Below are 16,553 nucleotides of genomic sequence, written 5' to 3' on the forward strand. Positions count from 1 at the left end.
AAATATTTTCATCAAAAATGTGTGCAGACAATCCAGCAGGTGGAATTTATGCGGATAGATTTGGTGGGAAAATTTTCCAAGTGGATTTATGCATGTAAGTCCACTTAGAAAACTGGTGCAACATATGCTCATATTTTCAGATATTTTTATGCATAATGTTGCCCATGGTGCAATTTAGTGGCCACATTGTTGCAAAGTCTTTGGGTAGCTTTCCTGGTGAATTCTGCACTAATTCTTAAAGGGAAAGTATGTATGTACATTTACCTTGAAAACTGCCTCGGAAACGTACCCTGCAGAGAAATACACCTCTTAAGAACATAAGATATTTATTTATTTATTTATTTTTGGTTTTTTATATACCGATCTTCTTGCATTGGATACAAATCAAATCGGTTTACATTGAACAATTAAACTTGCCTGATAGCATTACATAGAACGAAGAACATATAAGAACATTTAAATAACATGGTAATTGAAGTATTCATCTTAAATAGATGCCTTGCAAAAAGTCAATGAAAAATTAACATTAAAAATTAACTAACAGATGAATGCATCGAATGAAATTGGGCTAGCGTGCAAGGGGAGGACAGGCAGAGGGAGGATGCGGGGATGAAGGAAAGGGGAAACAGAGGATCCAAAAAATGGTGGATTTAAAAGGAGGGTTAGAGGGTGGAGGGTGGAGGGTGGAGGGTGGATGGTGGATATGCCATTCTGATATGCCATTCTGGGTCAGACCAAGGGTCCTTCAAGCCCAGCATCCTATTTCCAATAGTGGCCAAACCAAGTCACAAGTACCTGGCAAGTACCCAAACATTAAATAGATCTCAAGCTACTATTGCTTATTAATTAATAGCAGTGTATGGATTTTTCCTCTAGGAACTTTTCCAAACCTTTTTTAAACCCAGTTACACTAACTGCTGTAACCACATCCTCTGGCAATGAATTCCAGAGCTTAAATATGCGCTGAGTGAAAAAGAATTTTCTTCGATTTGTTTTAAATGAGCTTCTTGCTAACTTCATGGAGTGTCCCCAATCCTTCTATTATCTGAAAGAGTAAATAACCGATTTACATTAATCTGTTCAAGCCCTTTCATGATTTTGTAGACCTCTATCATATCCCCCCATAGTCATCTTTTCTCCAAACTAAACAGCCCTAACTTCTTTAGCCTTTCCTCATATTAGAGCCATTCCATATCCCTTATCATTTTGGTCACCTTTCTCTGCACTTTCTCCAGTGCAATTATATCTTTTTTGGGATGCGGCAGCCAGAATTGCACACAATATTCAAGGTGCGATCTCACATGGAGCAATACAGAGGCATTAAGAAATCCACCGTTTTATTCACCATTCCCTTCCTAATAATCCCTAACATTCTGTTTGCTTTTTTGACTGCCACAGCATGCTAGCTAACAATTTCAAGGTACTATCCATATTGACACCTAGATCTCTTTCCTGAGTAGTAACTCCTAAGACAGAACCTAACATTGTGTAGCTACAGCAAGGGTTATTATTCTCTATATGCTCACCTTGCACTTGTCCACAGTACATTTCATCTGCCATTTGGAAGCCCAATCTTCCAGTCTCAAGATCCTCCTGCAATTTATCACAATCTGCCTCAGATTTAACTACTCTGCATAATTTTGTGTCATCCGCAAATCTGATCACCTCACTCGTCGTACCTCTTTCCAGATCACAGAAATATAGAAACATAGAAATGTCGGCAGAAAAGGACCAAATGATCCACCCAGTCTGCCCAGTAAGTTTATGCCAGTATCTTCAGCATTATGCAGGTTACCCCCATTCTTATCAGTTTACCAGACTGTAAATATATTAAAAAGCACCGGTCCAATTACAGATCCCTGTGGCAGTCCACTGTTTACCTTTTTCCACTGTGAAAACAGACCATTTAATCCTACTCTCTGTTTCTCGTCTTTTAACCAGTTTGCAATCCACAAAAGGACATTGCCTCCTATCCCATAACTTTTTAGTTTCTTAGAAGCCTCTCATGAGGGATTATGTAGAACACCTTCTGAAAATCTGACTACACCACATTTACTAGTTCACCTTTGTTCATGTTTATTCACGGCTTCACAAAAATGTAGGAAATTTGTGAGGCAAGACTTCACTTGGGTAAATCAATGTTGGCTGTGACCCATTAAACCATGTCTATCTAAATGTTTTGTGATTTTATTCTTTATAACAGTTTCCATGATTTTTTCCAGCACTGAATTCAGGCTCACTGGTTTATAGTTTCCCGGATCATCCCTAGACCCCTTTTCAAATATTGGGGTTATATTGGCCACCTTCCAGTCTTCTGGTACAATGGATGATTTTAATGATAGGTTACAAAGTAACTGAAATAGGTCTGGAATTTCATTTTTAAGTTCTTTCAGAACCCTGGGGTGTATACCATCCGGTCCAGGTAATTTACTACTTTTCAGTTTGTCAATTTGGCCTACCACATCTTCCAGGTTCACCATGATTTGGTTCAGTTCATCTGAAGTGTCACCCTTGAAAACCGTCTCCGGAATAGGTATCTCTCCAAATCCTCTTCAGTAAACACCAAAGTAAAGAATTAATTTAGTCTTTCCATGATGGTCTTATCTTCCCTAAATGCCCCTTTAACCCCTCAATTATCTAATGGCCCACACGTCTCCCTCACAGGCTTTCTGCGTCAGATATATTTAAAAAAGCTTTCATTATGAGTTTTTGCCTCTATGGCCAACTTGTTTTCAAATTCTCTCTTAGCCTGTCTTACATTTAACTTGCCAATTTTTATGTTTATCCTATTTTCTTCTGATGGATCCTTCTTCTAATTTTTGAATGAAGAGCTTTTGGATAAAATAGCCTCTTTCACCTCACCTTTGAGCCATGACGGCAATTGTTTGACCTTCCTTCCAACTTTCTTAATTCGTGGAATACATCTGGACTGCTCTTCTAAGATGCTATTTTTTAACAATGACAAAAAACGAAAAATGTCTTGAGGGAAAACTGCAAATTGCAGAATACCTGTATTTTTATGTCATTAAAAAAACCTTAAAGAAGCCACAGGGAATGGTATCAGAATACTTGGTGCTGCAGTCTCATGGGCTCTTGCCCACATAGGGCTACAACCCCTCTCTTGTGTTAGCACTTTCTTATAACGTCATCTCCCTCTTCCCATGTGCTCTTTTTGCTTTTATTCTTTTCTTTTTATCTTTTTTTCGTGCAAAATCCTCCATTTAACACCCGTTAAAAAATACCCATTAAAAGGTATGTTCCATAATACTGATTCACATTTACCCATTCTAGTCCGCTCATGATTTTACAGACCTCTATCATATCCCCCCTCTAGGGATGTGCAGAGGGACGCCATACGTTGCATTCGTGATTCAGATTCGTCGGGGGAGCAGATATGTTGCATTCGGCCGTATGGCGCCCCGATGCGTTAATACGGCGTTAATATGGCGATTTCTATTCGTGTCCCAGCTAAAATTAAAATTAACTACAACCCCCCACCCTCCTGACCCCCCCAAGACTTACCAAAACTCCCTGGTGGTCCAGCAGGGGGTCCAGGACCCATCCCCTGCACTCTCACACCCTCGGTGCCGGTTTCATCATGGCGCCGATAGCCTTTGTCACAGGGGTTACCGGTGCCATTGGTCAGCCCCTGTCACATGGCCATCGGCGCCATCTTGTGCTCCTACCATGTGACAGGGGCTGACCAATGGCACCGGTAGCCCCTGTGACATAGTATGGGCAAAGGCTATCGGCGCCATTTTGAGTACTGGCATCGAATGGCCGGCGTGCAGGAGGTCACTCCAGGACCCCTGTTGGACCCCCAGGGACTTTTGGCCAGCTTGGGGGGGCCTCCTGACCCCCACAAGACTTACCAAAAGTCCAGCGGGGATCCGGGAGCGACCTCCTGCACGTCGGACATCCGATGCCAATACTCAAAATGGCGCCAATCGCCTTTGCCCTCACTATGTCACAGGTACTGACGGTCGGCCCCTGTGACATAGTGAGGGCAAAGGCGATCTGCTGCCAGTATTCAAAATGGCGCCGATCGCCGAGGTGTGAGTGTAGGGGATGGTTCCCGGACCCCCCCGCTGGACCACCAGGGAGATTTGGTAAGTCTTGGGGGGGTTCAGGAGGGTGGGGGGTTTGTTTAAATTTTTATTTAGGTGGCCGTATAATTCGGCGAATATTCGTGTATTCGTGGGGAATCGCGATACGTTTCACTTCCCCACGAATACTACGAATAGTGCAGTATACGTTGTGGATCGCCAATATGGCGAAAACGAATGCACACCCTACCCCCCTCAGCCGTCTTTTCTCCAAGCTGAATAGCCCTAACCTCTTTAGCCTTTCCTCATAGGGGAGCTGTTCCATCCCCTTTATTATTTGGTCACCTTTCTCTGGACCTTTCCTAGTGCAACTTTTATCAATATGCAACAATCCTAAATCATACAATTGTATACTTGTATGTTATAGTTTTTCAAAATCTGTTATTTTATATATGGATTATAAAATGAAGATGTAGAATACATAGTCTGGGACCAAAATGTCATAAAATTGACAGACTACTGGGAAATGCATTAAAAATATCATAATCTGTGAATTTACTGGTCTCTCTCAAAACTCCTGTAAAATAATGATATGATTGAATGCTAACAGTAGGGCAGTGTCATAGACCAAGTCCCAAGGCTGGATTAGTGATTATATTCCTATCAATCAAAATTTTCAAGGGAGAAGGCCATGACTTTTTTCATAGAGGTTTTTTTCTAATGAGTGCTTCTGAACAGAGTGCAATGCTTTCAAGCACCATGTACAAATCATTACTTAAATGAGTTGGAAATACACACAATGACATTTATTTATGTTCTCTTTTTTATTACTATGCTTCATGGGGGCAATTTTCAAAAGCCATTTACCCAGTTAAATAGCTATTTAACTGGGTAAATAGGTAATCTGAAAATTGCGAGCCGTTTCCACGAGTAAAAGCAGGTGCAAGGATTAACAATATATATATATTTTTTTTATTTAAATTTTTATTGGCACAATCAATATAAACAATCCAATGACTTTGAACATTGATATGATATGTAATCAAATTGCAATAAACTTTGAATATATTACAGTGGTGCCTGTTTCTTTTCTTTTCCCATTTCCCTCCCCCTCCCTTCCCCCCTCTCCCCTAGCACCCCCTCCCCTCCCCTCACCCCCACGGTGCATACTGATTCCAATTTTGAGGAACAATATATTTTAACTGTGGGGGAAAATAGGGTGGGATCAGAGTGGGGTTAGTTTGGGGGAGACATCATTATGCATAGTTTTGCCTTTTCAAAACTATATGCATTCTTTTTCAGGGAAAAAGTATTCATAGATAAAGACCTTCCTCCTCCAAGGTGCTGCCCTTGCAGGAGGAAGGTTTCCTGATCGAAGAGCATCAACCTGGTGCAGCAGAAAATGATTCTGTAACAAGAAGCTGCTCTCCAGATGGTGCATTGTCCTCTCGCACGGAGATGTGTCTCCCAGGGCTACTGCCCAGGAGGGAAGGGTTAGGTCGGCCATCATAGTTGCTGATTCGATTATTAGGTAATGTAGACATCTGGGTAGCTGGTGGGCATGAGGATCGCCTGGTAACATGCCTACCTGGTGCGAAGGTGGTGAACCTCACTTGTCACCTAGATAGGATTTTAGACAGTATTAGGAAGGAGCCGGCTGTCATGGTACATGTGGGCACCAATGACATAGGAAAATGTGGGAGGTAGATTCTGGAAGCCAGGGAGCAGAATCTGTCCCCTTTGTGATTCAGTTCGGATGCAAAGAGGTCTATTGTTGGTTGACCCCAGTGTTGGAAGATTCTAGTCGTTACCACAGGATCCAGAGACCACTCGTTGGGATGGAACTGTCGGCTGAGGCGATATTCTACTACATTCTGTATACCTGTCAGATAAGTGGCCCGGAGATACATGGAGTGTGCTAGGGCCCAGGCCCAGATCTGCGCAGCTTCTTGGCAGAGGAGAAAAGAGCCTGTGCCTCCCTGTTTATTCAAGTACCACATTGCAACTGTTTTGTCTGTTTGTATAAGAAGTTTTGTGTGAAAGGCAGTCCTTGAACGCATATAGAGCATAACATATAGCTCGAAGCTCTAGGAAGTTGATCTGAAACGTTGCTTCAAGCTGTGTCCAAGTACCTTGAGTTTGAAGATTGTCCACATGAGCTCCCCAACCCAAGTTGGATGCGTCTGTGTTGAAAGTTACTTGTGGAACTGGTTGCTGAAAGGGTAGACCTGTTAGCAAGTTGGCTTTGTTCGTCTACCAGAGAAGCGATAAATGTAGCTGGTGGGTTACTTGAATCTGGGATGAAAGTGCTTGATTAGCTTGGAGCCACTGAGATTTCAAAGTCCATTGAGTTATTTTCATGGCTAGCCTGGCCATAGGAGTGACGTGGACCGTGGAAGCCATGTGGCCCAGCAACATTAGGAATTGATGGGCTGAGGCTGCTCCTTTTGGGGCAGATTTTAAAAGTCCTGTGCGCATAAATCCATCCAGATTTACATGTGCGCACTGGCGCACCTATTTTGCATAGGCCACTAGTGCCCCGGGACGCGCGTGTCCCGGGGCTTTGCTTGGGGGGCATGTCGGGGGGGGGGGGGGGCGTGTCGGGGGTGGCGCAGCATTCAGGGGCATTCTGGGGCTGGGGGCCACTGGCAGCCGGCCGGCGCTCGCAAGTTACGCCTGCCTCAGGCAGGCGTAACTTTCTGAACAAAGGTAGGGGGGGGATTTAGTTAGGGCTGGGGGGTGGGTTAGGTAGGGGAAGGGAAGGTTCCACAGCCCTAGTGCCCAGAAGGGTGAACAGTTCTGACTCTAGAAGACTTGTGTGATCTTTTTGCATCCACAAAGGATTGGGTGGTGAGTCCGGGGTACCATTAGGAAGTTTAGATGGTATCCCTGGGTTTTGATGGATTTAACCCATTGGTCTGTGGTAATGTTGAGCCAGTTGGTTATGAAGTGGTGAATTCAACCTCCTACTGGCAAATCTGGATCTGGATTTGTGGAGCGGCTGCTTTTCTCTGGATGGATCTCAAAATCCAGAGGCTTGGCCTGTTTGCAGTGGTAGCTGAGGCTGGGATGTCTTGGGCTGTCAAGGATGTGCTCTCTGAGACGGCCTGGTTGGCCTCACACGAGATGTAGGTGGCTAGTAGCACATTTAACACAAATCAGAGAAAATTCTTTTTCACTTAACATACAATTAAGCTCTGGAATTCATTGCCAGAGGATATGGTAAAGGAAGTTAGTATAGCTGGGTTTAAAAAAGGTTTGGACAAGTTCCTGGAGAGGTCCATAAACTGATATTAATAAAGTATATGCAGACTTTACTGAGTATTTCAAAGTGACCTTACATGCATAAGTTTGCTTTGAAAAGACTCAGGTAATTGGACAAATATGTGCACACATTACAGCACACAGTTCTACCTGTTCCTCGGAAGGTGTAACTTGTGTGATATAATTTATGTGCATACTTTTTAAAATCTAAGTATGTGCACAAATCCCAACTCTGTCCCCATCCCCTGAACATCGTTCTGCAGTTTGCATAAAGGTACATGGGTAATTTCATGGCACCGAACCCAAGGCTATTTTAGTATAGTCATTTAGGCACATTAAAACCTGGGTTTCATGACTGTAAATGGCTTTGAAAATTCATCCCATAAAGTACATTGATTTAGCATATGGTGTATTATTTTGACACTTAATGGCTTTATTGGGATCTTAAAGATAAAAAAAAGTATTTGATAATTTGGAAAATGTTTTAAACAATGTCACATTATTTAAGAAAAATAGAAATTCAAAAGCATTATTATTCTATAGCTAGTGGTTGGATCCTTTTTCTGTAAGTGCCTATCCATTGCTTTCAGGAGTTAACTTAATATTTTTAAATGTAAAGATCTGGAGTATCCTGAGGGTTTAGAAACATTTGTTTCTAAATATTGAGCCATGAAATAATGTAAAGAACATCAATAAAGACTGGCTGATTAACTGTAGCATAGCATATGTATGCTGAAGATGAGAAAAATTTCCCTGAGGACTTAGCAGTTCTCTTCTGCACTATACTTCTTAAGAAGATATGCAGCTGGGCATTTGGACAATACTTTCTTGGTACATAAAACTGATTATTCTTACTGGGCTACAGTTTTAGAAAGATCATTCTATTGACTCTTGAGGGTCATCTACTTGGAGCAAGTAGGACCAAATTTCTTTGTATATTTTAATTAGTCTTAAGTATATAAATCAGAATTAATCTGTCTTTTAAATCAGGGATAGAAGCAACATCCCTGCAATGTTGGGGGGGGGGGGGGGGGGAAGGGCATGAATGCCTCAGGAGGGCCCACAGGCAGTGTCAGATATGCAGTGATGCAGGGCTGCTGACAATCTCTCCTTGTTACCCATCTATGCTTCTCCTCTCACAGCAGCAAAAAAGGTAGTGATAGTGGACTAGCTTTTGCAAGTGCATACTCACTGTTCCTGCAGTTGTTCCTCCTCCTCCCCTGCACTTGTGTTCTGAAGAAGAAGGGAACGAACTGCATGCTGGTCTCAGAACTCCTACTATAGCCATCACATTGTACTTTGTAAGCTATTTAGAGGGTGAGAGGTGGGTGCTGTTGGAAGGACTCCTACTGCTGATGGCATCCGGAAAGGATAATATTTGCTATCTCCTGCCTCTTGAGGCAGCTAAAACTGAGCCCAAGCATTGTCTAACTACTGCTACCTAATGGAATAGGAAGGAGGTAGAGTGGCAAATAGGATTGGGAAAAGAGGGTACAAAATGTGGAACTGGGAGCAGGTAAGAGATGGGGTCAAGTGGGATATGGCAGAGAAAGTTGGGGAGCTGAGATGGGTGAAGGATGGAGCAGCTAAGACAAAGTTGGAATGGAAGAGGTGAGGCCTAGGCTGGAGGAACTGATGAGGAGAGAGATAGTACCCAAGAGGGGATTGAGCTAGTGAGTGAGGAGAATCGGGGTGTGGGCAAGAGGTGGAGGCAGTAATAAAGTTGGGTTTTGGGAAATGAGAGAACTTGCAACTAGCTGAGAATTAGCAGAAAGGGAGTGCGAGATGGAAGACATTTAGAGGGATTAGAGATAGAGGGCTGAGATTCTTCTGAATCCCTGCACCCAAACTGGTGGGCAGATGGTGAGAAGGAGAAAGCACATAGGAGGAGGGTAGTGGGGGAGTACAGGAAGTGGTGATGGTGAGAGTAGGCAATATGAAGGGAGAGAGGACTTAGTAGAAAAGGAAAGCTGAAGGGGAATGAATAAAAGGAGAAAAGATGGAAAAGAAGGAGGAAAACTATAAAGAGTTGGAAGTTAGCAAGAAAATGAAATGGAAAACAGACTTCAGGACCTTTGTTTTCAGATTTTATGTTTCATGGGAATTTATCAGTGTTTATTTCAAAAACAAAAATATTTACCTAGAAAAATGGTGAGACAAATTTTTCCACTGATTTTTCCAGTTTTTCTTTTTGTAATAAACACTGAAAAATTCCCAGGAAAAATCAAATAAAACCTAAAAATGTAGATCCCTAAACATAATGGGGTGGATTTTAAAAGCCCTGCTCGCGTAAATCCGCCCGGATTTACGCGAGCAGGGCCTTGCGCACCGGCGCGCCTATTTTCCATAGGCCTGCCGGCGTGCGCAGAGCCCCGGGACTCGCGTAAGTCCCGGGGTTTTTTGTCGGGGGCGTGTCGGGGGCGGGGCCGATCGACGCAGCGTTTTGGGGGCGGGGTGCGCATTTCGGGGGCGGGCCCGGGGGTGTGGTTTCGGCCCGGGGCGGTCCGGGGGCGTGGCTGTGCCCTCCGGAACCGCCCCCGGGTTGCGTCTCGGTGCGCCAGCGGCCCACTGGTGTGTGTGGATTTACACCTCCCGGAGGGAGGCGTAAATCCGTCGACAAAGGTAGGGGGGGTTTAGATAGGGCCGGGGGGGTGGGTTAGGTAGAGGAAGGGAGGGGAAGGTGAGGGGAGGGCGAAAGAGGGTTCCCTCCAAGGCCGCTCCGAAATCGGAGCGGCCTCGGAGGGAATGGAGGCAGGCTGCGCGGCTCGGCGCGCGCCGGCTGCCCAAAATCGGCAGCCTTGCGCGTGCCGATCCTGGATTTTAGCAGATACACGCGGCTACGCGCGTATCTACTAAAATCCAGCGTACTTTTGTTTGCGACTGGTGCGCCAACAAAAGTACGCGAACGCGCATTGTTTTAAAATCTACCCCAATGTTAATGAAAAACAGAGATAGAAGGAAGAGATTTATACCAGGAAAGGAAACGAAGGAAAACAAAAATATATCAAGAAGAAAAAAAATAAAAAGATACTTGTGTAACAAAGAACAAGAAAAAAGAGCAGTAGAACCAGAAAATGATACTATAACATATGTTAGAAAATTATTTTATGGCTGAAAGAGAATATTAACTAATTAATTTAAAATATCTTGAGATATGATCCAGAGTATCAAGGGGTGCAAGTTTCTTCTGCACAGAGGGCTAGATTTTAAAAGCCCTGTGCACGTAAATCCTGCTGGATTTACGTAAGCAGGGCCCTCGTGCGCCGGCGCGCCTATTTTGCATAGGCTGCCAGTGTGTGCAAAGCCCCGGGATGTGCGTAAGTCCTGGGGCTTCGTAAAAGGGGCGGGAGGGGGCGTGTCCGTGGGGGCGTGTTGGCAGTCCGGGGCGAGTCGTGGGGGCGTGTCCGGGGGCGTAGCGATGGTTCGGGGGCGGGCCGGGAGGGCGGTCCCGAGTCCCCCGGCACTGTGGCCTGTGCTGGGGATGCAGAGGCGGCGCACACAAGTTACGCCTGCTTCAAGCAGGCGTAACTTGCATAAGAAAAGGTAGGGGGGGATTTAGGTAGGGCTGGGGGGTGGGGTAGATAGGGGAAGGGAGGGGAAGGTGGGAGGACGTGGAAGGAAAGTTCCCTCCGAGGCCGCTCCGATTTCGGAGCGGCCTCAGAGGGAACGGAGGCAGGCTGCGTGGCTCGGCGTGCACAGGCTGCCAATTTTGCGCAGCCTTGCGTGCACCGCCCCCGGATTTTATAAGATACGCGCAGCTACGCGTGTATCTTATAAAATCCAGCGTACTTTTGTTTGCGCCGGTTGCGCGAACAAAAATACACGCGTACATACTTTTTTAAGATCTACCTCAGAGGTTTCACATGCTACAGAAAGCCTGCCTCCGTTCCCTCTGAGGCCGCTCCGATTTCGGAGCGGCCTCAGAGGGAACGGAGGCAGGCTGCGTGGCTCGGCGTGCACAGGCTACCAATTTTGCGCAGCCTTGCACACGCCGATCCCGGATTTTATAAGATACACGCAGCTACGCGTGTATCTTATAAAATCCAGTGTACTTTTGTTTGCGCCGGTTGCGCGAACAAAAGTACGCGCGTACATACTTTTTTAAGATCTACCTCAGAGGTTTCACATGCTACAGAAAGCTGGCTTGTATTGGCTGATTTCCAACATATAATGCTCATTTTTATAAAAGATGTATCAGTCTTGATAGTTTGTTTTGGGTTCATATTATTCTTTAATAAAAACTCTTAAACAATGTGCTCGAGAGATTCCATGTTTTGGAATTAGTTAACATTTTTCACTGGGGAGAAACTCCTAAAAAATTGCTTATATGCTGAGCTCATTCCATGTACGCCCCTTATTTCCTCAGTTGAAACATAGTAGGCCCAATATTCAGAGCTGCCTGGTTAAGTAATTTACCTGGTTATAACTTATCTGGATAAGATACAAGGAATATTCAGCAACACGGCTGTGCTGCTAAATATCTGCGTACAATTTGCTACTTAGCTGGATGAGTTATATCTGGCTAAGTTATACCTGTTCTTTGGCAGGTCTAACTTATCTGGTTAACTTAACCAGCTAAGAACAAATATCGCTACTTATCTGGTTAAGTTAACAGGATAAGTAGTGCTGCTCTGATCCACCCACTGCCCACCCACAAAGTTCTCCGGCTACGAGATAGCCAAATAAGTGACTTATCCTGCTATCTAGTGACTGCTGAATGTAATTGGATATTCAGCAGCTGCTAGATAGCCATATAATTCCTATTTATCTAGCTATTGAGCGCTGAACGCACTTTGAATATCGGGCCCAATATCATTAATCAGCAAACTCATGCAATGGAACTGAAAGCTCTGTTATGTGAAGCTGGAGGAAAGGCTTGGGGGATTTAAGTACCACAGTGGCATGTACGCTAGGCCTGGATCAAGATGAAACTCAACAACAGGAAGAGCAGCAAGTATTAAGGAGTTGTAGTTAATAGCAGTTGATCATCTTGGAATTATTTGGTTTATCTGTGGCCAATATAAAACTTAAGAGTTTGTGAAATGGGTTCTTCATTTTTTCATGCAGAGTGCTGGGAAGCTCAAGAAAAGGGGGGAGAAAACTGAATAACATGGAGGGTAACCTACAGGGGACAGCCTTTTGCTGTTGTAGGGAGCTCCTTGTCAATTTAACTACGCTCAGGGGCAGATTGGTCTATCAAGGTTTCGGTCATGCCCCAGTGGGCTGGTCTGTCCAATCATATGATCGGTCACAACAGCCCCATGTTTGCAGAGACGAAGTAACACCAGGCCCTGCAGCAGTTGTTCTATGGCAGTGGGAGCCTCCTCCGAGGCTCTTTCCTGACTCTTGTAGCCTCTAGATTTTACCCGCTGCAGCAACGGTGGCTCCCTGGATCTGTTCTATTTAATCATTCTACCACTAACCATCACCGTAGTGACGAGAAACACTCCCACTTGTTACGCCTGTCAGTCGCAGATGGCCGAGACCACTATTGCTCACCTCTTTCTTTGCTGCATTGTCATCTATTGGAGGAGTGGCGGCCTCCACCAGTCACCGCCGACCAGCCTGGCGTTCCCAGGATGGCGTGGGTGCTGCCGACCGCCATCTTGCTCCAGAAATTACCTAGGTGCGCGTGCACATGGGCCACCTTTGTACACATCATGGCGGGAATCTCGGGGGCATTCCCTCCGGATGACGTCACCCACCTCTTGTACTTAAGCCGGCTGGCCCTTCACTGTGATGAGTTAGGAAGGAGTTCCCTCTTGCTGAATTCCACTCTTTGGACTTGCAGTTCCAGTTTCTTCATTGGCGTGAGACACTCTGGGTACCCGCTCCTCGGGGTTCTATTCTGTCTCTGGATATTCATTCCTCAGAGGACCTTCTGCCTTGGACTGCTATTGGTTCCACTATCCGGGACCTCTCTTGGAACTACCTCCTATGAGTACCTATTTCTACGGACTCCAACTATCTAGCCTCATTGTGGGATTCTCTACGGTGTACCCCGTGCTTCGGGCCACTACCGCTTCACCCCAGAAGGAACCACTCTGGTATACCCTGCCTGCAGGTCATTACCGCATCACCGCTACAGGAACCTCATTGGGGTTCCTGCACCTCGGACAGCTCTCTCATTCCAGCACTGAGACTCATCTCTGGCGAACCCCGCTCCACGGGCCACTACAGGATCTGCACGTCCGAGTTGTTTCTTCACTACTGCAAGACTTCCTGGCATACCCCGCTCCGCGGGCCACTACCAGATCATCAAGTCTGAGGTATCATCTGGGTATACCCCTCTACTTAGAACTTTACTTTACTGTATCTCCCGCTCCACGGGTGGTGCCTTTCTCTGCTATCAATACTCTATTCCACAGCTGTGTCTGACATCGCTGAGACCGCGAGCCTACCGGTGGTGAGGCTCACAGGGCTCCTCCCTGTGGGCGGAGACACCTCTCACCTCAGCCCAGGGGTTCACACTTGTACCAAACATAACACCACTGCCTCCACTCAGCTCAATCCTTACTCTCCTGTGGCATGAGGCAATTAGCAGACCTCCTAGCACTATCTCACCACCTCCTCTCATTTCAGCCCAGTCTCTCCCAGTGGCATGAAGCAGCGAGCAGAGCAACTGCAGCTGTTTCACCGCCTGTCAAAAAATAGCAAATGAAAAAAGAAAACCAGCATTGATGCCTTCTAGCCCACTCCTTCCAAGGAACTTCACCTACCATTAACAGGCAGGCTTGCCTGGATTCTCTATGACCAACAATGTAAGTAAAAACTTTTTTTTAAAACTTATTCACAGATGGAGGGAGATTAAAGGGAGAGTGAGGAGAGTATATATGCGAGTGTGCTAGTGAGCCAGTGAGAATGTGTATGAGCAAGAGAGAAAGCAAATGAGCATGTGTGTGAATAAGAAAGAGAGGTAAGTGAGCATGTGTGTGTTTAAGAGAAAAATCATGAGTGAGCCAGTGAACATGTATGTGAACATGAGCCAGTGAGAATGTGTGTGAGCAAGAGAACAATCAAGTGAGCCAGTGAGAAAATGTTTGAGAGCGAGCAAGTGAGCTTGTGTGTGAGCGAGAAAGACGAGTGAGCACGTTTGTGAGAGAAAGAGCGATTCTGCCTGTGAGCATGTGTATGAGAGTGTCAGGAAGCATGTGTGTGAGTGAGAGTAAGCAATCGAGTGTGTGAATGTGAGCCAGTGAGCATATGTATGAATGAGAGATAGAGCGAGCGAGCCAGTGAGCATGTGCATGAGTAAGAGAGAGCATGATCAAGCCAAGGAGCATGTGTGTGTGAGCCTAGGGGTGTGCAGCCTAAAAAAATTTGTTTCATTTTATGTTTTCATTTTTGGTTTTCTTTCCCCTGGGTATTGTTTTATTTAATGTTTATTTAATTTCTGTTTTTATGCAGAAACAAAATACCTCCCCCCATAAAAAAAAAAAAAAAAAGAAACTGGGCTTCCCCAGTCCCCCAGTCCCCTCGTGCCATCTCGCCCTCCCCCAAAAAAGTCTTTGGTTCAGAGAGGCAGGAGGCATGCCCACCCAACTCCTCCCCAGATGTTGTCTGGATTAGCTGGAATTGGTGCCAGTTAGCCCTGAGACCAGTGCCATATTATGACGTCAAAATGGTACCAACCTAGTGCCATAGTGACACATCAAAATGATACCCGCTCAGGGCTGGCAGGTGTCATTTTTTGTATGGCTGTCAAAAGAAAGGAATAAAACTTCTCTGATGACAGACAACTTTGAGGCAAAAGAAAACATTTGTAGTACATGAAGCAATTAGACAGCCAATCTATCTGTACCTACTGTGTATCTTACCAACTGCAATGGTGCAGGTTCCTGGCCAGATCAGCATACTGCAAAGTAAATCTAATACATTCTAAAAAGAAGAACTTACAATATTCACAACCTACTGGGAATGATTTACCTTAAGGTAAACTGAGGTGCTATTACATATATATACACTCAATGGAGTGGTCTGTTATATTACCAGGGGGTTTAGTATTATACTTGTACTGCATCAAGATTACTGAGCTACATAATTTCCCCCTGAACTGAGAATGATAACATCCATAGAAGAGAAATCCTGTCCATGCCACCAATTTAAATGACAACACTTCAGTCACTAATGCTATCAAACTCAAACCTAGTTGGTATCAGGGGGCGTATTAGGGTATATAACGAAAGACAAAGGCTGAGATTCCATATACTATTTTCTTGTTATTTAAATGAATCTATGGTTCTTCCTTAAGTCAGTAGAGCTGGGCTTCCTACTCATTTAGCGGGAGGTACTGTTGCTTTAAATGAGAAACTAGAACATTACTATAATGCAAAAAAGAAAACAGAAATACATGAGATGCAATAGGATTACAAGTAAAACATAACCACTAAATAAATTTATGGTTCATTGACTTTTCTATCACAGTAATGAGAACCTTAAATCTGTATTATTAATTGTTAGTCAAACTGTGTAAAAGCCAGCATAATTTGTTGTGGTACTATTGTTTAATTTAATGATATTTTAAAATTGTATATGCAGGGAAATTTTAATTACAGTTTTGAGATGATTTAATTTAGCCTATGTTAATAAATATTAAATCAATCTAGAGTAGTTTCTCTAAAGTATGCTTTTGTATCATGCACTTCAAGAATGAGTAATTCCTCCACAATGTTTAGCATGCTTGTGTGAGTACTTAGGTCGAAATGCAACTTTACAGTACATAACAGAACTGATAATATTGCTGTGCTTAGTAACAAAATGATGCAACTTTTATAAGCTATTAACATGCAGAATATATTACTATCAAATCTTATAAGTATACAGATCAATCCATGGTTGATCAAAACACAAAAATCACATATCCTTGATCCATTGTTTATCTTATGTTTTTCAACTCAGATGAGGACCATGTGACTGAACAGGCATGAACGTGAACTACCAAATTTTACCTATAGGCACTGATTTCTGATGACAGAGAAAAATTTAAAATTGTGTCCAATTGCTGTTTGTACTGTATCTGTACAATAAAACATTTGATTTTGCAATGAACCTTAATTATCATTTTTGTCAATCTGACAGAAGAAACCTCTGATTTTATTTATTTACAAATATTTGATATTCTGCTTTTTTCCTGGAATGATCTCAAAGCAGATTACAATTCATTTTAGCAGTCTAACAGGTACGATATAAAAATAGCTGTAGCACTGTGTATACCTATAAAGGCATAGTGACCAGGGGTAGAAG

The 16,553-nt window shown here is 44.1% G+C and overlaps 1 protein-coding gene across 2 annotated transcripts in view; it reads right to left on the minus strand.

Moving 5' to 3' along the window:
- C4H3orf67 (chromosome 4 C3orf67 homolog) overlaps window positions 1-16,553 on the minus strand; it is a 479,946-nt gene that overhangs the window by 150,342 nt on the left and 313,051 nt on the right. The window lies entirely within an intron of this gene.

Source organism: Rhinatrema bivittatum, chromosome 4 (genome assembly GCF_901001135.1).
Source record: "Rhinatrema bivittatum chromosome 4, aRhiBiv1.1, whole genome shotgun sequence".
Taxonomy (NCBI): Eukaryota; Metazoa; Chordata; class Amphibia; order Gymnophiona; family Rhinatrematidae; genus Rhinatrema; species Rhinatrema bivittatum.